Genomic DNA, 24,665 nt, shown 5'->3' on the forward strand with positions numbered 1-24,665 from the left:
AATGCTACCGTGTGTATGTGCGTGCTCTTTTGCTTTATTTTCCTATTTGTTTAATTTAATGGCTAGATTGTACGTTTCTAAAGTTCAATTTGAATTCTAAAATATTTTAAGTAATCAAATGCTAAGAAAGATTTTTTTTTTCCTTTTTTATATACTGTGCTATAATGAGCAGACTTGTCTGAAGTGGCCCAGGGAACTCACTCTTGGTTTGTTTCCTAGACAAAACGCAATGAAAGGCTGAAGAAAAGAGGAGCAAGAACTGACTAGGAAAATTAGAAAGATTTCCAAGTAATGTTGAGTTTTCAGTTGGGGTTAGAGATCGTGAATGTATTGTGGCAATCTATATGATTGATGGATTTTCTTTCTTTAACAAATATTTAACAACTCAGGTGTTGGTACACATAAGGCAGAAAGACAACAGACCTGCTAGAGCAGCTGTAGACGAATTTTTCTGTAAAAAGCCAGATAGTAAATATTTTAGGATTCGCGGCCATAAAGTCTCTGTCACAGCTGTTCAATAACAGGCATCAGGTAGATTTGGCCTGTGGGACCCATAGTTTGTGAAGCTCAGCAGTAGACTATGTGGCAGATTAGAAAAATGTGCACCCTTGGGGAAGCACTACCCCAGTACTCTGAGTAGAGCCTGGGATGAGTTCCATTTGCCCCCTTTGAGGGTGCCCTGTGCAATGTACAACATGCATCTATGTATGTGGTGGCCCTGGCAGAGTTGGGGGTTCTGTCAGATAATAGGACATCAGGAAATAAAGCATGGGAATTGAAGATATTGGCACAAGAATGGTTAAGTGATGCCCCACCACAGTGTAAGCTGGATAGGAATGGAAGTGAAGGTAAAAAGGAGCTGATAAACACAGTGGAGTCACTAGGAGGGTTTGGAGGTTCTGTCTGCACCAGGTGACACCATCAGAGGGGGTGATCACTGGGAGCACTGGGCCAGCCTCAGGGCTCATGGCGCTTCCACTATCTTCTAAGCAGCTCAGAGTTTTCAGACCGGAGGGGACCCGAAGTCACTAGGAGGAGGGGAAGGTGGGTTGGCAGGGAGCTGGGAGGCCTCGGAGTGTCGCTGGGCATGTGCTTAGGGATGGGGCGCGGGGAGTGGTGGGTGGCTCCGGCCTGCTTCCCCCTTCCTCTTGGGGTGACACTATGAGTTACCATGCTGAGTGACATCAACCCTAGGGACGCCACTGGATAGACGCCCAGTCAAGGGGGCTGAGGGCCATTATGTCTTGATGAACTCAAGGAATTGATATTATAGGAGTGCTTGAGGGAAGAGTTGAAAGGAAGATTAAAGTCCTAGAGTGGCGTGTTTGAATTTAAGTTTCAGAGTAAAAGACTTCCACGTAATAAACTCTATGGGGCAGTTCTACTCTGTCCTATAGGGTCGCTGTGAGTTGGAATTGACTCGACAGCACTGGACACTGGGTTAGGTAATAAAAAGATGTAGCCTGTGGTTCATCCAGGGATCAAAGTCTTTGATGAGAAAGGGAGAATGGCCAGATTGTCAGTAAGTGACAGTATAGACAAAGGTTAGAGGTTGATACAGCTGATGAAATGAGCCCTAAAGAAACAGAAAGGGTGAAAGTGTATACCAGTTATACCTGTTGCCATCTAGCAGATTCCAACTCATAGCGACCCTATAGAACAGAGAAGAACTGCACCATAGGTTTCCAAAGAGAGGTTGGCGGATTTGAACTGCTGACCTTTTGGTTAGCAGCTGAGCTCTTAACCACACTGATCAGAAAATAGCTCAGAGAAAAACGGACAATCCATCAGTTCCTCTCCCATACACCTGACACACCATGATCATCTTCATTCCAAAAATTAGCCTCCAACTTTTGTTCCTACATCACAGAGGACTTAGGTCCTTTAAGATGTTTCTCCTTTCTTCCCAAAGAACTGGTCTGGTAGGGAAACAATAATAGTGAAGGAGCAGAAAAGCTGGGGCTGATCCTAAGCTAACAATTTTTGTTTCACTATATTCAGGTATTTCAACTGCCTACTGAAATCTCCAGTTGAATGTATCACCAGGGCTCTACTCCTTTTATAAGTTTTCCTTAATTCATCCAACTGTCTTTATATCAGAGCCCTGGTGGCGCAGTGGTTAAGAGCTTGGCTGCTAACCAAAAGGTCAGCAGTTCAAATCTACCAGCGCTCCTTGGAAACCCTACAGGGCAGTTACACTCCGTGCTACAAGGTCACCGTGAGTAGGAATTGACTGGATGGCAGTGGGTTTATCTTTATATCTGGTATTACTCCTCCAGTTCAGGCTCTCACCTAGATTATTATAACATCCTTTCCCTTAACCCCTTAGTTATTCCCTCTTTATTTTAAAATGTCATAAGTTGTTCATCATGGACTTTTTTGTAATAAATTAAAAAAATCTTAATATGTATGTATTTTTTATGTCTATATACTATATGGAAACCCTGGTTTTTAAGTGGCATTAATTACATTCACCATGTTGTACTATCATCACCACTATCCATTTCCAAAAGTTTTACATTACCCCAAACAGAAAATTCGTACCACTTCAGCAATAATTCCCAATTCTTCCTCCCCCTGCCCATTGGTAATCACTAATAAACTGTTGTCTCTACTTATTTGCCTATTCTAAATATCTCATATGAGTGAGATCATGTAATATTTGTCCTTTTGCATCTTATTTCACTTAGCATAATGTTTGAAACCCTGCTTTCAATCTTGGGTATACACACAGTAGTAGGGTTGCTAAGTCACATGGTAATTCTAGGCTTAGCTCTTTGAGGAGCCGCTACATTATTTTCCACAGTGGCTGCGCCATTTTACATTCCCACCAGCAATGCTCTAGGGTTCCAATTTTTCCATATTCTTACTAGCACTTGTTAGTTTTCATTTTTTTGATAATAGCCACTTTACCGGGCATGAGGGGTTATCTCACCGGGTTTTGGTTTACATTTCCCCAGTTGAGAATTGTTTCATGAGTTTATTAGTCATTTGTGTATCTTCTTTGAAAAAATGTCTATTCCAGTCCTTTGCCAATTTTTGGATTGGGTTGTTAGTTTTTTTTGTTGTAGAATTATAGGAGTTCTTTATATATTCTGGGTATTAAACCCTTATCTGATATATGTTTACCAAATATTTTCCCCCATTCTGTGGGCTGCGTCTTTATTTTGTTGATAAAGTCCTTTGATGAACAAAACATTTTCATTTTCATGAAGTCCAGTTTATCTATTTTTTTTTTGTTGTTGTTGTTTCTTTTGTGTTGTATCTAAGAATCAGTTGTCAAAATCAAGCTCTTGGAAGTTTTATCCCTATGTTTTCTTTCAAGAGTTTTATGGTTTTAGTTCTTACATTTAGGTTCTTGATGCATTTTAAGTTAATTTTCATATATGGTGTGAGGTACTGGTCCAATTCCATACTTTTGGACATGGACGTCTAGCTGACCAAACATTATTTATTGAAGAAACTGTTGTTTCCCCATTGAGTGGACTTGGCATCCTTATTTAAAATCAATTAGCCATAGTTTCTTTGCATTAATTTTGATTTGTTAAAATTATTGCATTAAAATATTTATCTTGATTCCCAGGACTTTTTTTTTTTTTTTTGTAGCTTTACTATTTATTTATGACAAATACTTCACATTCATGAGTCTCTCCAGTCAGAAGTTCTTTGAGGTGATGCCATCAGCCCTGGCCAGTCAAGAATGAAATTATCTGACTCTCCTATCCTGTGGATGGCCCTGAAGCTAGAGTAAGTCTTAAACTGGCCATTGATTCTGCCAGCGTTAATTTCTGCCACATTTATCTGGATGGACACATGGTTCTTGGCACCGATGATGTGGTTGTTAGAGAACAGGTCCATGAACTCACTGGCGTAGTTCTGCATGTCGTGGCCATGCCTCGGGTTACCACACCTCAGCAGCAGCAGAGAAAGGAAAGCAATTCCTAAGTCTTTTGGTGACTCCATAAATATTGCATCCAAAGCACATACCTTACTCACCTCACCCTTGTTTAATCCTTGTTCCCTACCTCCAGTCTTGTTTCTCCAATCTGTTTTCCATTCAGCAAGGACAGACTGTCAACTAAGATACATATGTAATCATTTCACATCCCTGCTGAAATTCTTCAGTGGTTCCCCTCAGGTTAATTCAACATGACCTCAAAAAGACCAGATATTTTCTGATCCCTGCTTACTACTTCAGCATCATTTCTAGATTTTCTCTTCTTCCTGTACTCGTCATCACCACAGCTAACACTATGTACTATCCTACAATGAAAACACTATGTAAGAACATTGTACATATTATTTTATCCTGTCTGATGAGATAGAGTTGGCCAAGAATATTGAACATACTTTGGACTATGAACAGGATGAACAAATCAATCTTAGAAGAAATACAATGAGAATGTGCTTTAGTAGCTTGGATAGCTAGTCTTTGACTTGCTTACTTTGGACATATTATTGGGAAAAACCAATTACTGGAAAAGGACATCCCATTTGGTCAAGCAGAGGGTCAGTAAAAACGAAGAAAACTCCCAATGAGATAGATTGATACAATAACCACAATAGACTTAAACATACCAACATATGATCATGAAGGTTGTGTGCCAACTTGGCTGGGCCATGATTCTCAGTGGTTTGGCAATTATGATGTAGTTTGGCAGTCATATGATGATGTGATCAGCTCCATGATGAGATCTGATATTATATGATCACCTCCGTGGTGGGATCTACCATAAGTAGCCAATCAGTTGAAAAGGAGTTTCCTTAGGGAGCATGGCTTGCATCCAATATAGGTGGACTCTGTGCCAAGGCTCACAGGCTTTTACACATTCTGGATCCTGCAGCTGGCTCCTGTTTGTAAGATCTCCAGTTCTTGGGACTTGAGATAGCAGTTTACCCACCGTCTTGCCCACCAATCATGGGTTCACCAGGCCCTTTAGCTACATGAATCAGAAGCCTCCAGGCTGATCCACAGACTTGGGATGGTCCAGCCTCTACAACCACATGAGCCGTTTCCTTGATATAAATCTGTCTCTCTCTCTCTATATATTTTTGCTTTACTGGTTCCATTTCTCCAGAGAACCTAGCCTAAGACATTACAGGACTGGGCAACATTTTATTCTGCATGCATAGGTTGCCATGAGTTGAAGCCAATTCTACGGCAACTAACAACAATATCTGAATAACTGAAGACGCTGACCTATCAAGTTCTACAACTTCCCTCCTCTAGGTCTCTTTGAGGCTTTTCCACATGTTTCCACTGCCTGCACGACTCTTCACTCTCTCTGTATGGTTACTTCCTGTGGTAGGCTGAACAATGGTCCTCCAATGATATCAAAATCTTAATCCCTGGAACCTGTTACCTTACACAGGTAAATTACATTGGAGATATGATTAGGTTAGGAATCTTGAGATGGGGAGATTATCTTGAATTACCTGGTAGGCCCAATGTAATAGCAAAGGTCCTTAGAAGACGAAGTCAAGAGAGTCAGAGAGTAGATGTGATGATGGAAGCAGAGGTTAGAGTGATGCCATTGCTGGAAAGGGCCATGATCCAAGGAATGCAGTCAGCCTCTAGCAGTTGAAAATGGAAAAAAAAAAAAAATTCTTGCTTTACATCCAAAAGCAAGGCAGCCCTGCTGATACCTTGATTTTAGCCAGCGAGACTGATTTTGGACTTACTTCCTTCGGAACTGTTAGATAATAAATGTGTGTTGTTTTATGCCAGTAAATTCATGGTAATTTGTCACAGCAGCAACAGGAAACGAACATGCTTCCTCTGGGAAGCCTACTCTTATGCCCCCATGTTGGGTTAGATGCTCTCCCTAAATATTTCCACAACCTGCTGACCTTGTGCCTCTCACAGCACTTCCCTCACTGCATTGCATTTCCTGGATATGGGCCCATCTCTACCCCTAGACTGCAAGTCCCTCAGACAGGGATCATGTCCTTCCTTTGTATCTACCTCCAGAGCCTAACAGAAAGATACACAGCTGGAGCTCAATAGATATTTGTTGAGTGAATGAATGAATGTGACTTCTTAATCAAAGAGAGTTGAAAAAAAAACAAAAACCCAATGCCGTCGAGTCAATTCCGAAGATCATGTTTATACTAAAATCATGTGTAAAATGTTGTTCTTGTTAGGTGCAGTTCCGACTCATAGACACCCTATGTAAAACACAACGGGGTACCGCCCAGTCCTGTGCCATTCTCACAATTGTTGCTATGTTTAAACCCATTGTTGCAGCCACTGTGTCAATCCATGTCACTGAAGGTCCTCCTCTCTTTTGCTGACCCCCTACTTTACCAAGCACAATGTCCTTCTCCAGGGACATGTCCCTCCTGATAACATATACAAGGTACTTGAGATGAAGTCTTGCCCTTCTTGCTCCTAAGGAACATTCTGGCTGTACTTCTTCCAAGACAGATTTGCTCATCCTTTGGCAGTCCATGGTATATTCAATATTCTTCGCCAACACCATAATTCAAAGGTGTCAATTCTTCTGTCTTCCTTATTCATTGTCCAGCTTTCGCATGTACATGAGGTGATTGAAAACACCATGGCTTGGGTCAGGCACACTAAGTCCTGACCCAAGTATTGAATTCGGATACTTTAAAGAGGTTTTTTGCAGCAGATTTGCCCAATGCAATACATTGTTTGATTTCTCGACTGCTGCTTTTTTGGTCGTTGATTGTGGATCCAAGGAGAATGAAATCCTGGACAACTTCAATATTTTCTTTGTTTATCATGATGTTGCTTATTTGTCCAGTTATGAGGATTTTTGTTTTCTTTATGCTGAGGTGTAATCCATACTGAAAAATGTGTCTTTGCTCTTCATCAGTAAGTGCTTCAAGTCCTCTTGGCTTTCAGCAAGCAAGGTTGTGTCATCTGCATATCGCAGGTTGTTAATGAGTCTTTCTCCAATCCTGGTGCCAGGTTCTTCTTCACATAGTCTAGCTTCTCGGATTATTTGCTCAGCATACAGATGGAATAAGTATGATGAAAGGATACAACCCTGGCCACACCTTTCTTGGTTTTAAACAACACAGTGTCCCCTTGTTTTGTTCACGTGACTGCCTCTTGGTCTATGTACAGGTTCCACATGAGCACAATTAAGTGTTCTGGAATTTTGCTGAGTGAAATAAATCAATCACAAAAGGACAAATACTGTATAAGATCGCTATTATAAAAACCTATGAAAATGTTTCCATACAGAAAGAACCAAGCTTTGATGGTTAGGAGGGAGGGGTGAAGAAGAAAAAACACTAACTAGATAGTAGATAAGTGGTAGCCCTGAAGGATAAGACACAATACTGGGAAGTCAGCACAACTTGACAGGGCAAAGTCATAGAAGCTTTACAGACACATCCAAATGCCTTGAAAGACCAAGATACTAGGCTGAGGGTTGGGGATCATGGTCTTGGGGGACATTCAGCTCAACTGGCATAACATTGTCTATAAAGAACATGCTCTATATTTGACTGCAGTGAGTAGCGACTGTGGTCTTATAAAGAACATGTTCTATATTTGACTGCAGTGAGTAGCGACTGTGGTCTTATAAAGAACATGTTCTATATTTGACTGCAGTGAGTAGCAACTGTGGTCTTAAAAGCCTGTAAGCAGCCATCTAAGAAACATCTACTGGTTCCATCCTGGCTGCAGCAAAGGAGAATGAAGAACACCAAAGACACAAGAGAAAGATTAGTCCAAAGGACTAATTGCATCACAACTACCACAACCTCGACCAGACTGAGCCCAGAACAACTAGATGGTACCTGGTTACCACTACCGACTGCTCTGGCAGGGGTCACAATAGAGGGTCCGGTGCAGAAGAGAAAAATATAGAACAAAATTCAAATTAAAAAAAAAAAAAAAAAGACAAGGATTGCTGGTCTGACAGAGACTGGAGAAATCCTAAGAGTATGGCCCCCGAACACCGTTTTAACTCAGTACTAAAGTCACTCCTGAGGTTTGCCCTTAAGCCAAAGATTAGACAGTTCTATAGGGCCAATAATAGCATACATGAGGGACATGCTTCATAGTTCAATCTTGTATACAAGACTAATGGGCACACTAGCCAAATGCAAAGACAAGAAGTCAGAGAGGGACAGAAAAATTGGATGAACGGAAAGAGGGAACCTGGGATGTGAAGGGGAGAGTGTTGACAGACTGCAGGCTGGCAACTAATGTCACAAAACCATTTGTGCATTAACTGTTTAATGAGAAACTAATTCGCTCTGTAAACTTTCACCTAAATCACAATTAAAAAAAAAAAAAAAGTAAAAATAAAAAGGTATGGATTTGTTTTTTTTCTAAATACTCATGAACATAGTTGGTGGGGGTGGTTACCTTGACAATAACAAGGAATCTATTTTTCTCAAAATACCAATGAAGCAACAAAGCAAAAGAGGTGAAGTAATGATGAAAATTCGAGCTTTAACGGGGGTTTCTAATTTATTTATATGCTAGGGCACATGCTTAGAAATCACATGTGTGCCAGCCATAAGAAGTTTTTACTCATGAAAATGGTGAACTGAGCATGACTGTTATGGGCCTGCTACTATTGAATATGTCTCAAACATGACTCAGAGTCACATGATACTTTATTTCTTAATCCTGTTGTCGTAATTATTTATAATGTCCTAATTTCACAATGTAAATTTAGTACACTGACTCAAAGGGAAAGGTCATCAAAGAATTGCAAGGTGTCATTATAGAATCAGCTGAGTTTCTTGCCCTCACCCCACTCCACTCAATATCCTCTCCACAAGACCCACTGTACTCATTTTCTATTGCTACATCACAAACTACTACAATTTAGCAGCTTAAAACAACATCCATTTATTAATTTACAGTTCTGTAGATTAGAAGTCCAGCATGGTGCTATCAGGTTCTCTGCTTAGGGTATGACCAGGTTGAAATCAAGGTGTTGGCTGGGATGAGCTCTTGTCTAGAGGCTCTGGGGAAAATCCACTTCTAAGTTCATTTGTTTTATTGGCAGAATTCAGTTCCTTGTGGTTATATGACTGAGGTTCCTATTTTCTTGCTGGGTGTCAGCCAGAAGCTGCTCTCAGCTCCTAGAGATTTCTTTCAGGTCCTTTCCCCATGGTCCTCATAGGTAGTTCACAGCACGGATGCTTGCCTTCTTCCAGGCCAGCCATAGCTCTTCTCTCTGACTTCCCTTATATGTTCCACCAGAGAAAATACTCTGGCATATGAAAAGAGCTCATATGGTAAGGTCAGGCTCATCTAGACAACTCCCTATTTTAAGGTCATCTCTTTCATATACCATAACATACTCACAAGATTAAAACTCACCATATTCACAGTCCCAGTGCATGAACAACGTGGGGACGGGAAACCTTGGGAGCCATCTTAGAATTCTGACCAAGATACCACTACCCGTCAAAGTTTATCAGAGTGGGAAAGGGCAGCGTATTTTAAAAAAAAAAAGAAACCCTAAGATTTTTCTTAGCACTTTTCTCCACACCCCTGTAGAGAACTACTCCTTTAATAGAATTAAACTTGAGCTCACCATTATATGATTGATTTCATTCGGTGTGGCTATTATTAACTTCAACATGTTACACAATAATAGTGACAGGTAATTAACCTGTGCAGGCTACCTCTGCTGACCAATGAGTTCAACTGAGCAACTAATTAGCAAAACAACAACGTATTTTTTTGAGGGCTAAAAATATGAAATGGTAGTTCTGTTATTGTACTCTAATTTTCCCACTTGAGGAAAGTGAGTAAAGCATTCACAAGAGCTCTCTGTATTATCTCTTATATGTAGATCTACAATTATCTCAAAGTAAAAAGTTTAATTAAAAAAAAATACTCATTTTCTTGTGGAACATTAGATCCAGGTACCACATGTCAAATATCTGGAACGTAGGCATTAGTTTTGCTCTTTCCAGAAAAGAAGAAGAGTGAATACAGGCGGAATGGAATGGGAAGTGTGAGGAACGGGAAGGGGGTTTGAAATACCTTAAGTTGGAAATCTGATGAGGGCTCAATTAAAAGCAAGAAAAGTCTAGACAGGCTCTTCCTCAACTGGTTTCACAGTTTCTAGATTTACAGGGTAGGTAAATTGGCAATTCATAGTTTAGATTTTGTGCATTGTTTAGAAGATTAGGAATCCAATGTTGTTGGGTTTTTTTTCTAAGTTTCCATCATAACAGAGAACCAGATATTTTAAGCAAAAATATTGTGACTTTTGTAGCCACTTAAAAGACAATGATTGAAAAAAAAAGCCCCCAAGAAGCAAGATATTTATTTACTTCTAGAAACCAGTTCGGAAACCCTGGTGGAGTAGTGGCTAAGTGCTATGGCTGCTAATGAAAGGTCTGCAGTTCAGATCCACCAGGCTCTCCTTGGAAACTTTATGGGGCAGTTCTACTCTGTTCTATAGGGTCACTAGGGTTGGAATTGACACGATGGCAATGGGTTTAGTTTTTGGTTTTGGTGGAAACCAGTTCTGTAATTCTACTCACCATTATCGTGTGCCTAGAAAGGCCCATCAATGTGTTCTTCGCTGCAGATAGGCAAAGGAAGAAGAGAACTGAAATGAGCCTTTGGTTCAGTCAATTTTTATTTCTGCTTTAAAAATTATTTAAAATATTAGGGGGAGAGCAAGTGGGAGTACGGAGTAAGATGTATGTAAACTTATATGTGACAGACTGATTGGATTTGTAAATGTTCACTTGAAGCTCAATAAAAGTTAATAAAAAAAATTAAAAGCAGCAAAAAAAAATTATTTAAAATAACTTAAAGTTTAGTTCGTTATGTAATGGAACATCTAAAGAAAAGTATCATATTCTATGATTTACCTTAATTCCTAATTTTTTATCCTATTTGACCCCCCAAAAAAAACTTTCTGGCAAGTTGCAGATGCTATCATCAGCTATTTTTTTCTTATATCTTAGTTATTAAACACTCATATGTTGTTACTCCAAGCCTGTAGTAGTTAACGTTATTGACTGAAGTGTCTTCACCCTGCTAATCTCTGCTTATTTTTCACAAAATTACTTATCTTCAGGGAACCATCTCAAACCATTCTTTCTGTTCCTGAGTCAGACAAACAGAAGGTGGAAAAGTTGTGGATGATAGGGACCCTGGGAACATTAGACTTCAATATTTGTCACATGATAATCTCTCCTTCATCTAAAAGAGATAGATATGATACACTGTTTTTAAAAGTGTAAGACACTCCAAAGCAAATTTCATTCCCCAAAATGGATGAAAATTATAAAAAGATCTTGGAAAAAAAAAGTATGAGGAACGTTTTTGTCTTTTAATTAAATTTTTGTATTTTTGTCATGAGAATTTTTGAATCAATGTAACACTTCCATTAGGGATCATAGGAAGGCTACCTGTAGGGGTTACATTAACCTTATCTAAAGAACTTGGTGTAAGGATGGTGCAGGACTGGGCAGTGTTTCACTCTGTTGTGCATAGGGTCACTATGAGCTGGAACCAACTTGATGGCACCTAAGAACAACAGCAAAGAATTTGGTCTTTGTTCTGGGTTTCTGAGAGATAATCTCTAACAAAAATGATGGAAGGACTTGAGACCATAACTAAGTAACAGGTTAGATGAGGTGATGAGGTGACACTGGAGTGGGGGCTGGCCAGGACAGAAAGACCTACCCTGTAATATCTTATTATCTCTTGATGGTATCAACTGACCTCAGGGAAAAGGGGTTGTCAGACAAGAAAGACCAAGTCATGACATCAACTGACCTGGGAAGGGGCATGACTCAATCAATAATCCCTAAATAATGATGCCCCCAATAAAGGCTGTGGACTCAAAAGTTCCATGGGCTTCCTAGTTGGTAAAAGATATCCACACATAGGGGAGAGTAGTGTGTCCTTGGGACATGGAAACTTTGTAATAGGAACTCTCTCAGGCCTTACTATGTACATCTCTCCATTTATATCCTTTTCCCCTACACTAAAGCAGTAATCGTTAGTGCTTTCCACGAGTTTTGTGAGTCGTTCCAGTGAATTACTGAACCTGAGAGAGTAGTGAGAGCCAGCAAGTCAGAAGTTAGGGGGCTGAAAACCCCTGAGCTTATGGTTGATATCCTGAGGAGGTAGAGGAAACCCCCAAATTTGTAGCCAGCAGGACACAAGGGTACGTGTTATGGGGATTCCCAAGCTTGTGGCTGGCACCTTAAGTTTTAGGCCTGCTTGGCAGTTTGGAGGACTTTGTCCTTTATTTTGTGAGATCTGACCTAATTTGGGGTGGTTAAGCTCAGAGGAGGAAGTGCTGCATGGGCAGCTGGTATCAGAACTGAACAGAGAAGTAGAAAGTGGGGATTTGTTATATCCTCAAAGAGGCAGAAAAAGGTTCATTTTGATATTTGATTATATTTAATATTTGCCACATACCATCTGTCAATGACCTAACCACAAAAGAAAAAAGTTTTAATTGGATGTCATCTTAGGAACCAAGGGAAGAACCTTGGTGGACTAAGTACTTTGTGGTCAGCTGCAAACCTAAAGGTTGGTTGTTCAAACCCAGCCAGCAGCTCCACAGAAGAAAGTACTGGCAAACTGCTTCTGTAAAGGCAACAGCCAAGAAAACTCTATGGAGCAGCTCTCTTCTGCAAAACACAGGGTTGCCATGAGTCTGGAGTTGACCCAATGGTAGCTAACAACAACAACATCTTACGGAACAAGAAAGAAGGAGGTCACTTTACAAGGAAAGAAGTGACTAGGCCATGATCATGGATGAAATCCTTAAACTTTGGAAATAATTAAGGCAAAAGACTTCAGCAGCAAACAGCTTTCACCCTACTGGAAAACTACATGAGACCATCAAGTAACAGCCGATCTATCCTGCCACAGGAAGACAGGCCATGTGGAGGAATACTGAGACCCCCAGCTGACAGCCAATGCCAAATGGCCAGACTTGTGAGTAAAGCCATATTCCAGCCCAGTCAATCCTTTACTGATATGCAGCTGCATGTGTGGGCCCACAAAAACTGATAGAGGAACCACTCAACCAACCCATAGAACTGTAAGAAATAATAAATTGTTGTTATTTTACGTCATTATGTTTTGGGGGGGGATTTGTTATGAAGCAATGGATAAATAACACACTGAGCTCCTGCTTCTATCTTGGCCTTCTACAGTCTATTTTCAACTTAGAACCCACAGTGATAATTTTAAAAGATAGCTCAGATTGTGTTATTCTTCTGCTCAAAATTCTCCAGTGGCTTTGGATCCTGCTCAACATGAAATAAGATGTCACTATCATGTAAGTACATTCAATGATGTTGTTGTTAGGTGCTGTATTGGCTGGGTTCTCTAGGGAAGCAAAACCAGAAAGTATATAAATATATACATAGAGAGGTTTATATCATGGAAATGGCTCATGTGATTGTAGTGGCTGGAATGTCTAAGTCCATGGATCAGGATAAAGTCTTCTCTTGATTCATGTAGCCGCAGGGGCTGGTAAGCCCAAGATTGGTGGGTCAGAGACCAGGGGTCTTGCTCACAGGCTGTGAAGATCAACGAATCCCAAGACTGGCAGATAAACTGATAGCTCAAGTCCCAAGAACTGAGGTCAGATGAACAGGAGACACCCACAGGATCCAGAATGAGCAAAAAAGCCAGAATGTCCGCTTACATTCAGATGCAGGCCACATCCCCATGGAAACTCCGTTTCACCTAACTGGCTACTCACAGCAGATTTGATCATGGGATTGATCACATATAAACACTGAGAATCATGGCCCAGCCAAGTTGACACACAACCTTAACCATCATAGGTGCCAGTTCTGACTCATAGTGACCCTATTTACAACAGAACAAAACACTGCCTGGTTCTGCACCATCCTCACAATCCTTGCTATGTTTGAGGCCACTGGTGCAGTCACTGTGTCAGTTCATCTCATCAAGGATCTCTCTTGTTTCACTGACCCTCTACCTTATTAAGCATGATGTCCTTCTCCAGGGACTAGTCCGTCCTGATAACATGTCCAAAAGACATGGGACAAAGTCTCAGCAGCCTTGCTTTCAAGGAACACTCTGGCTGTACTTCTTCCAAGATAGAATTGTTCGTTCTTCTGGGAGCCCATGGTATATTCAATATTCTTCACCAACACCATAATTCAAAGGCATCAATTCTTTTTTGGTCTTCCTTATTCATTGCCCAGCTTTCACATGCATATGAAGTGATTGAAAATACCATGGCTTGGGTCAGGTGCACTTTAGTCCTCAAGGTCACATCTTTGCTTTTCAACACTTTAAAGAGGTCTTTTGCAGCAGATTTGCCCAATACTATATGTTGTTTGATTTCTTGACTGCTGCTTCCATAGGTGTTGATTGTGGATCCAAGTAAAATGAATTCCTTGATGACTTCAACCTTTTCTCCATTTATCATGACATTGCTTATTGGTCCAGTTGTGAGGATTTTTGTTTTGTTTATGTTGAGGTGTAATCTCTACTGAAGGCTATATAGTCTTTGATTTTCATCAGGAAGTGTTTCAAGTCCTCTTTGCTTTCACCAAACAAGGTTGTGTCATCTGCATATCGCAGGTTGTTAATGAGTCTTCCTCCAATCCTGATGCCACGTTCTTCTTCGTATAGCCCAGCTTTGTATGCTCAACATACAAATTGAATAAGTACGGTGAAAGGATACAACCCTGATGCATACCTTTCCTGATTTTAATCTAGGCAGTATCCCCTTGTTCTGTTTGAACAACTGCCTGTTGGTCTATAGTAAATATATAATGGAAAAAACACCCTACACCTTGACCCAGCGATCAAAATCAACATCACCAATAAGAGGCAGTGTACATTTTGTGCCTTTAGATGTGATGGTCTAAGAAAAACACAACCTCTCTTTTGTGGTACTCTAGCCAGAAATGCATAAACTGGATCTTATCATAAGGAAATATCAAACAAGCCCAAAATGAAAATCTATTTAAAGAAGGGGAGAATGAGGTGGAGCCAACATGGTGCCCTAGACAGACGCACCATGCTGTCCACATGCAGCAAAGACCTGAAAAAACAAAGTAAAACAGATACAATCATCAATCCTGGAAACCTGAGCACGAAATGAAGGGATAAAGAACTAGATCAAACACCGAATGGAAGAAGAAACTGACAGAAAACAGAGCAAGGAGAGATATGGAGTGGAGGTCCCCTGCCAACTAAAATGGCACAGCATCTTTATCTGGAACCACAGCTAGCAATGACTCTAGACAGGAAGTATGGGAAGGCAACATTTCGGAACTCCCACAGGAGACAGAGCACCTGGTAAGCAGAGAAACATGCTTTCTTACACCTCATCCTTCTGGTGAGTAGAAGCAAGAACCCACGCATTGCAGCAGCCCCCACAGCTGGGGTCCACAATACGAGTCCCCTCTCGGGCCCATCCTGTCCCCTCCCACCATGCAGTTTTTTTTTTTCCTTTCTCTCTCTTTTCTTTCTCCCTCCCACCTAACCCTGTATGCCACCTCCCCTGCTTCCCACTGGCTTCCGCAGACCCACTGCAGCTAGAGTGCCCCCAGAGCTCAGGCCTCTCGCCACCCTGCACTCGCACTGCCCCTCACCACCTGCCACTGGACCAGCTCCTGAATGGTGGGAAGCAAAACCATACCACTCCCTGTTCAACACCCCTGCCCATCTGGTGAGGGACTGTGAATTCTCCCGCAAAGCTGAACAAACATTAGGAGTCAGAGAGCACCCGCCCAGTCTGCCTTCAGCCACGTTGCCAAACCAGTATACAGTGAAGCAGGCTTGCCCTGCCTGCTGTGGCCTTGCCCTCCCTGATAAGGTGCTTAGAGCTATCGTGCCCAAAGACAAGTAAGCAGCAAACCACAACCAGCCCTCCCACCCTGACATATTAAAACAAAACAAAAAAGCAGGATGAAACAAATGAACATACAATGAATAAACAAAGAAAATAATACTTTAATGTCTCAGAGACAGCAGACAATATCAAAACATATAAAAAAGCAGGACAAGATGTATTCAGCAAGTTACCAAAATAAAGAATCAGATAACCTTCCAGTAGAAGAAAAGACATTAGAACTACCTGATACGAAGATCAAAAGACTAATATTTAGGGCTCTCCAAGAGATTAGGAAAGACATGAAGGAAAACAGACAAAACCAAGGAAAAAATAGACAAATTCAAGGAAAACACTAGCAAAGCAATAGAAGAATTCATGAAAATAATTCAAGAACAAAACACCAAAATAAATAAACAATTGGAAAACATACAAAAACAGCAACTAGAAATCCAAACGATAAACAGCAAAATTTCAGAAATGGACAACTCAACAGAAGGTGTGAGGAGCAAATATGAAGCAACAGAAGACAGAATCAGCAAGACTGAACACAAATCCATGGATGCCAATTTATTTGAGGAAAAATTAGAGAAAAGAATGAAGGAAACCTAAGAATTACGTGGGACACAATCAACAGCAAAAATGTGCACATGATCAGAGTTCCAGAAAAGAGGGAGAAAATGGAAAACACAGAGAATACTGCTGAAGATTTATTGCATCATGGATTAAATGGTGTATCCCAAAAATATCTGTCAACTTGCTTAAGCTGTGATTCCCAGAATTGTGTGGTTGTTCTCCATTTTGTGATTGTAATTTTATGTTAAAGAGGATTAGGGCAGGATTGTTAACATCCTCACCCAGGTCGCACCCCTGATCCAATGTAAACGGAGTTTCCATGGGGTGTGGCCTGCACCACCTTTTACATCTCAAGAGATAAAAAGGAAAGGGAAGTGAGCAGAGATGGGGGAGGGGTGGACTCATACCACCACCAAGAAAGCAATGCCGGGAGCAGAGTGCGTCCTTCAGGCACAAGGTTCCTATGCAGAGGAGCTCCTAGTCCGGGGGAAGATTGATGAGAAGGCTGACAGAAAGAGAAAGACTTCCCCTGGAGCTGAGGCCCTGAATTTTGAATTTTAGCCTACTTTACTGTCAAGAAATAAATTTCTGTTTGTAAAAGCCATCCACGTGTGGTATTTCTGTTACAGTAGCACTAGATAGAAGTGGGAGCACTAGATAACTAAGACATACTAGCAGAAAACTTCCCCAAATCATGAAAGATGAAAAGCTGATACTCCAAGAAGCTCAATAAACCCTGTATAGCATAGTCTCCAAAAAGAAAGTCACCAGGATATATCATAATCACACTTGCCAAAACCAAAGACAAAGTAAGGATCTTGAGAGCAGCTCAAGAAAAACAAAAAGTCACTTTCAAAGGGGAAAAAATTAGACTAAACTCTGATTACTCAGCAGAAACTATGCAGGTTAAAGCATTTGATTTCAAAAAGACACCTAAGGGCAAATGGGCTGTGTGGGTCACCCCAACTTCATGGACTTAGAAATATGGATTCCAGGAGAATTAAAACAGTTTCTTGGTAGATAGAGAGAAAATGGTAAAGTAAATTATTCACAAAATATTAACAAGAAGTGAGCTAGGTAAAAAGTATTTAGATGTACCATGTGTTAGTTTTATTCCCACAATTTTTCTGTAAGTTTGACATTATTTCCAAATAAAGGCATTTCTTACTATTCCTACAAGGGTCAATGTGATCCAGAACTTGCTAAATCTCTGATCTCATGTTATCCACTGATTTATGAGATAATATTGGAACCATTATTCTATGTCTTAGAATGTGACCTAGCTGGAGTTGGACTCACAAGGAATCACAAGGACACATCAACTGGGCCCTGAAGTATAAAGACAATAGCTAGTATAATCTTGGAAAACATCTTTTAGGGAAACTTCCACATAAACAAGTCGTAAACACAGCACAAAAGCCCCACCTACTTTCCACTCCTATCTTTTTTTATTAGCATTTAGTAAATAGTAAGATTTGTTGGGCCAATGAAGATCCTCCTGACCGTTGTTACTTAAACCTGTACAAATGATTGTTAAGAAAGACATTTCAAAACGTATGATCACAGTTTCTAGCCAATCTGTGAAAAGATGTAGCTTTCAATGGTTTTGCCCATTTGTAATGTTAATGTATACTGATAAATCTGCAACATTCTTTGGACTCAGACAGACATCGCTCTAGCATCATGCTTGTCAGTTTTTCCACTTTTGCTTATTCTGTAATATTCCTCGGGGTTGAGCAGACTTGCTCTGGCGGCATGCTTGTTCTTTTCCTGCTTTGCCTCTTAGAATGTATGCCAAACAAAACTTTCTTTTTGCTTTACTAAACTTCGTGATGTTTTTACCCTAAATCAGTTAATGGCATAGTCAGCAGGATTTCTGAAGCTATGAATCCCATTGAATTTGAGGAGAACTGGACTGCAGAGCAGAAGTTAATAAAGAAATGTCCTATCTTCGGGACCTAAGAATTCACACTCCACACCCCTTTGACACCAATGTGCTAAGTGCTCTTGGAAAAGGAGCCTTTGCTTACTCTTTTTTTCAGATTTTCCTAAGTTTTGGTTGGCATATTTGTTTTGAAAATCAGTTGTTTGATTTAGGAGAATCTTGCTTAGATTTTTGCTTGATCATTTGGCTAAGAATGATACTTAGTAACTTTTTTGGTGAACTTCAGTTTAGGTCCAGATTTGGGTGTTTGAAACATTAAAGAGGTAATTTTATTTTCAAAGAGCTCTGAGTCACTATAAGCCACAAAATTTGGACATGGGTCAACAAGTAAAAGTCATTAGGGTGGTCACCAGAGCTCATCATGAGCGTTAAAGACTCCTGTGACAGGATAAGGTGATCGTGCAACAGACTAGGCTGCCTGCCACCCACAAGCCAAATCTCGTGTGGCACACATACACACTGGTCTAAGCGATACACTGGCCAAACTCCACGGTGTTCTTTGTTAGGTTTCTTTTTGTGACTCAGAGAAATATCTGGAAAATAGCGCTGTGTTTTTCCAAATTGGCAGGAGGAGGTGGCAGTTCCTGGCCTGTTCTGCCAGATTTGCAGGGAGAGATGATAGCTCCGTTCCTATTTTATGATATAGTTTCTCAATAAAGAATCATAAAATTAAAATTAAAATCATCAGTAGCTACTTTAAGTACTTTCCAATTGGAGGAACTAGTAGAATTAAAGTCTGAAATAAGAGACTAGGTCTCTAGCCAGCAGAATGAATTAAATTCAAAAAGAAGGAAAGAAAAAACTTGAGCCTTAGAGCTTAACATATTTGATAAATGAGCCTGGATTTCCCCCCCTGCTAGCGAGACACTGATTTGGGTTCACATTTTAAAATACTGTAAACTGAATATACAAAAAGTAATTTGGAATTTCAGTGACCACTTTGGGAAAATGAGCTTCCTTTTGTGTTGTCCTTCCTTCCCTTTTTTCAGGAACTTTTGCATAATGCTCAGGTTCTGTCAAAAGTTCTAATATTCCCTCCTCTGAGGCTCTGGCAAGTTAATAAGTTTTACCTAGAGCCTGTTTTTTTCTGTTGAGTTGATCTTATGAAAAATTGCTGTATATACTTTATTAAACCAGGCTCCCCGTAACCTTGTTTTGTGTGGTATTGTTCTGTGAGTTTATGTGGTCTTTCCGTCTCCTTTTATTTTGAGAATTTGCTTCTGGTCTAGAGCATCGTGTCTTAGTCTTTGTCTTGTATCAAGTTGGAGGCTATGGTTGACAGTTGTCAGTTTTGTAAGGCTATCTTAGAACCTTAATTTTTCCCTCACCCAGGAGAAACTGTGTCTTGTGATTTAGAATTTTTAGTAGCTACTTGGAGAAACTTTGATATAAATTGGTCTATTGGGAAAGTACACTAAGATTCTTAAAAGCAAAACCTTTCTAATTAACTTAAGCTAGATATTATGGAATGTGTTTAAGGAAAAAGGATAATTTTGTCTTAAAGTAACTGCTAACTTGGTCACAACTTTATTATTTTTTAAATCTACAATCATCAAAGTCAAAGCTTTGTCTGGGGAATTTGCATCATTTACTTATGAAGCTTCTTTATCACTATTCAGATATTTGATAATCTTGGTATATACTTGGTCTATCCTGACTATATGTCGTCTCAGGATTATTATGTATTATATCTGAGAAAAAAAATTATATCTGAAGCTCTCTGAAAATAAGGTTAATCATTATATTTAGAAATATTTTTTGTCTAAAGTATTTTTTTAACTGATTTTATTTGACCTTTACATTATGCTTGTAATTAATTTCTATCAGGTCCTTCACTATTAAGAGTATTATTTTTATAAATTAATCATGGACTTATTAGGTTTTGTTGTCTGCAGATAAGTTTTTACTTTGCTGATTTGCTGAAAACGTTTGACCAAAATATCTCAACAAAAAGATGGACTATATCAGACTTATGAAAACGACTGTGACTAGAGTGAGTCAAGATTTCCAGAGCTTTTATGTAAAAGCTGATGGGGTCACAGACTGCAGCTGATCCAGAATTATGTGGAATAGCAATTAACTACATAAGACTGAGTAAAGGATTATTATGAGTTTTATGTGGGAATATTGCTGATGTTTTAAGGTCCTACTTTCTGGAAATCATTTTCCTTTCTCCTAAATTATCTAACTAATTGGTTTAGATATTTTAACTTACAAATTAAAGTTCCTGTTGGTAAACTTAGCAAAGTTGTAACTATCATAACCAGTTAAGTGTCTGAAGTTTGTGGTATGATTTTACAAAATAGAATAGCATTAGATTTCCTGTTAGTCTCTCATGGAACAGTTTATGCCTTAATAAATTTTGCTGTATTTATATGAATATGCAATCTGAGGTTTTGCAGAATGTAGTTGCTGTTGAGGCATGTAAAAAGCAGTTATGGATGTTGCTTATGTATAACAAGCACCTCATGAGATTTGTTTCCTTGGTTCAAAGACCTTAGGGTCATGGTTTCATTGGTTATTTCAGACAATTGGTCTAATAGAACTGTCGGTGTTTCTATTGTCTCCTAGTTTGCCGTGTAGTGCCTGGGATCTTAAAAACCAGATGGTGCCCAGCTACCAATATTGAATGTTTTTGATCAAAGATTCTGTAGCAAGATCATGATCCAAAGGAGGGAATGATAAAATAGTTGTACTTCTCCTGGAATCCAGATTTCTGGCTTTCATGGAGGTTAGGGTAACCCACACAGGCCATTGCCTTTGGGTGTCCTTTTGAGCCTCAAGCTTTAAAAAAAAAAAAAAAAAAAAACTGGTTCCTGAAGCCACTTTTGAGTCAAAGGTCCAGCTAAGCTAGTAAGATCGTTTTGCTGTGGGCTTTGTGCTTTTTTTTGGAGAGTTCAGTCTGTTTTGTGAAACTGACTCCAAAGATCAGACTGGGAGCTATGTTTAAGGTAGATCAGTAATTAGTTTAATCAGCCTTTGCCATGGACTGAATTGTGTCCCCGAAAATATGTGTATCAGTTTGGCTAGGCCATGATTCCAAGTATTATGTGATTGTCCACCACCATTTTGTCATGGTGTGATTTTCCTATGTGTTGTAAATCCTACCTCTATGATGTTAATGAGGGGGGATAGGTGGAAGTTATATTAATGAAGCAGGACTCAAACTACAAGATTGGATTGTGTCTTGATCCAATTTCTTTTGCGATAGAAAAGAGAGAAGCAAGCAGAGAGACAGGGGAAATCTCATACCACCAAGAAAGCAGCACTGGGAGGGGAGCACGTCCTTTGGACCTGGGCTTCCTGCGCGGAGAAGCTTCTAGTCCAGGGGAAGATTGATGAAAAGGTTGTTACTCCAGAGCTGACAGACAGAGAAAGCCTTCCCCTGGAGCTGATGCCCTGAATTTGGACTTCCAGCCTGCCAGACTGTGAGAAAGTAAGTTTCTCTTTGTTAAAGCCACCCAGTTGTGGCATTTCTGTTATAGCAGCACTAGATAACGAAGACAGTCTTCAAGACAATATTGTATGAAATAAAAATGCCTGTCTAATATTTGTAATCAAGCTGTTACCTCCTTGCTATGCAGAAAATGCTATCTTAAAGAAACCAGGTTCTCAGAGATCAGCCTCATAGCTCAGATTCCATTTTGTCTTAGACTCTATTTCTGCCTCTGAGAATGTGACCCATGACTCTTAACATGTAACAAGAATGGCAGCTTGTACTCGGGAAGAACACTTATTATGTTTTAAACAAATTAACTGAATAACTTCAACAGAAGAAGTCCATCCTGTATTATCTTGCTAATCATGGATTCTTTAATGGAAACTTGGTTGTCACATGTAATGTTTTCTATACCTTCTCTCTTCTCTAGGCAAACTTTGTGTGCTCCTTATGTTTCTGTGTGGTGGAAACAACTATAGTAGTTCAGATGATCCCTTTCTAACTGGTAGTGAATTTATGTGGGCAATCTCTTGTTTAGATTCCTGGTGAGTGCATCGGTGAGGCACTTTGGGAACTTTAGGATTACCTTTCAGATATTCATAGTTATAACGCTAGTAAATATTGGAAAAGGTAATGTTAAGTTGTCATGCATTATAAAATGAGAGTCAGAAGAAAACCCATTGGTCCAACACTCAGGGTAGGATGGGTAGCTTTAATTCCTACTTATGGTATAGCTAAATTGGAGAAATCCCTAAGAATTTGTTAGTCACTATGCGACAAACAGCAGATGAAGTTGCTAGTCAGGCGGAAGCACAACAGTGATCTCTGGCCTCATTTAGCCAAGGCGACGTGAGATAACAGAATACCCTTAGATTTTTTATTAGCCCAAGAAGGTGTAGTCTTTGCTGTAGATAAGATACACATAGAATTGGACAGCAAGCTACTTGGTGCTAACTGCTGCATGCTGACTGCATACAAACACCAGATTTATTTGGTTGGTTACAATCAAGAATAAGTACATGGGTTAGATCATTACTGCAAGGAATAGTAATATTCTTAGTCTGCAACCTCACAGTATTAGATATAATAAAATTTATCTTCTATTGTCTTACACACCTAAAAGGCAAACGAAGGCCTTGGGCTAAAATGTTGGTGTACATTGAGTCTGCTCACTTCGGCAATGTGACCAATGAGAACAGCACTCTTCCTTAAGATTCTGGTGAAGAACCAGATGGGAACTGGTAGAAATCCAGTACCATGAGCTTAAAAAAGCCTGGCATGATCCCCATCTAGGAGCTCGACTAAGTCTAGATATTGATCATTGATGTAGTATCTCCAATCTCTCATCAAAAGGAAGGAATGATGTAGCAGATAATATTGGAATCATTATTTCCGGTCCTAGAATGTGACCCAGTTGGAGTTGGACTCAGAAGGATACATCAACTGGGCCCTGAGGTATAAAGACAATAGCTAGTATAATCTTGGAAAACATCTTTTAGGGAAACTTTCACATAAACAAGTCATAAACACAACACAAAAGCCCCACCTACTTTCCACTCAACTTTTTTTATTAGCATTTAGTAAATAGTAAGATTTCTTGGACCGATGAAGACCCTCTTGACCAATGTTACTGAAACCTGTATCAATGATTATTAAGAAAGACAATTCAAAATGTAGGATCACAGTTTCTAGTCAATCTGTGAAAAGGTGAAGCTTTCAATGGTTTTGCCCATTTGTAATGTTGATACATGCTGATGATTCTGTAACATTCCTTTGATTAAGGCAGACAGGGCTCTAGCAGCATGCTTGTCTGTTTTCCCACTCTCAACTATTCTGTACTATTCTTTGGATTCAGGCAGACATGGCTGTGGCGGCATGCTGGTCTGTTTTTCCACTTTTGCTTATTCTGTAATATTTCTTGGACTTAGGCGGACTGGGTCTGGCAGCAGGCTTGTTCTTTTCCTGCTTTGCCTTTTTGAATATATGATGAATAAAACTTTATTTTTGCTTGACTAAACTTTGTGATGTTTTTACCCTAGAACAGCACTCTGCCCCATGCTCAAGTCACCATATACATGCTGGTCTCAGCTTTCCTGCCTTGGGGCCGTTGTATTCGCTCTTCCTTTTGCCTGCAACACTCTTGCAGATACCTGCATGGCTCACTTCCCTACATAAAATAGACAAGGCACTCCACTGCCCTCCTCTCACCCCATACTTGATTCCCCTAACCCTGCATAATATTTTTCCATAACACTTATCTGACATACTACGTTTTATTTTCAGACTCCCCTCATTAGACTTTAAGCTCCATGGGGGCTGGGACTTTGCTTTATCTAGTGCTGTACTGGCAGCACTTAAAAGAGCACGAAGAATTTGGTAGGTGCTTAATATATTGTCAAAGAGCAAACTGGAGCTTCAGTTAAAATTAAAGCAAAGAGCTTTATTGAAGGAACAGAGTGATCCAGACAGGGCAGCACTTCGTGAGTATTCACAAAAGGACTCCTGCAAAAGAAATTTTCCACAGAGCTTAAGTACAGAAAATACAGGAACTTACAAGAAAAAAATTCTGATTGGTTGCTATTTATAAAATCATGCTTTAACAGGCACCAGATAATTCCAAGATCCCATAAGCATTGCTTTGTTAATTATAAACTCTGAGTCAGTTAAGATTTTGTTAATCTAGGGATATTTCTGGGGCCAGCCTGAATGAATACGCTTCCTGGGAGCATGCTATGAGATGAAGGGAGAGGAGGGAATCCTGCAGGCTTCCTGAGGTATTCTGGCTAGCTGACCTTTGAGAGTCAACTCAGAATGAGCAGTAAACAACAACGAAAAAAAATGGAGTCCAGCCTACATGTCCGGCAGAAGCCTCTCCTTACGCCAAGTACCTAGTTCT

At 39.9% G+C, this 24,665-nt stretch overlaps 1 pseudogene; it reads right to left on the reverse strand.

Annotated features, from left to right (window-relative positions):
* Nucleotides 1-3,586: 3,586 nt before the first annotated feature.
* Nucleotides 3,587-12,888, reverse strand: LOC111748055 (small ribosomal subunit protein eS21-like; annotated as a pseudogene).
* Nucleotides 12,889-24,665: the final 11,777 nt, after the last annotated feature.

Source organism: Loxodonta africana, chromosome 4, assembly GCF_030014295.1.
Source record: "Loxodonta africana isolate mLoxAfr1 chromosome 4, mLoxAfr1.hap2, whole genome shotgun sequence".
NCBI classification, from domain to species: Eukaryota; Metazoa; Chordata; class Mammalia; order Proboscidea; family Elephantidae; genus Loxodonta; species Loxodonta africana.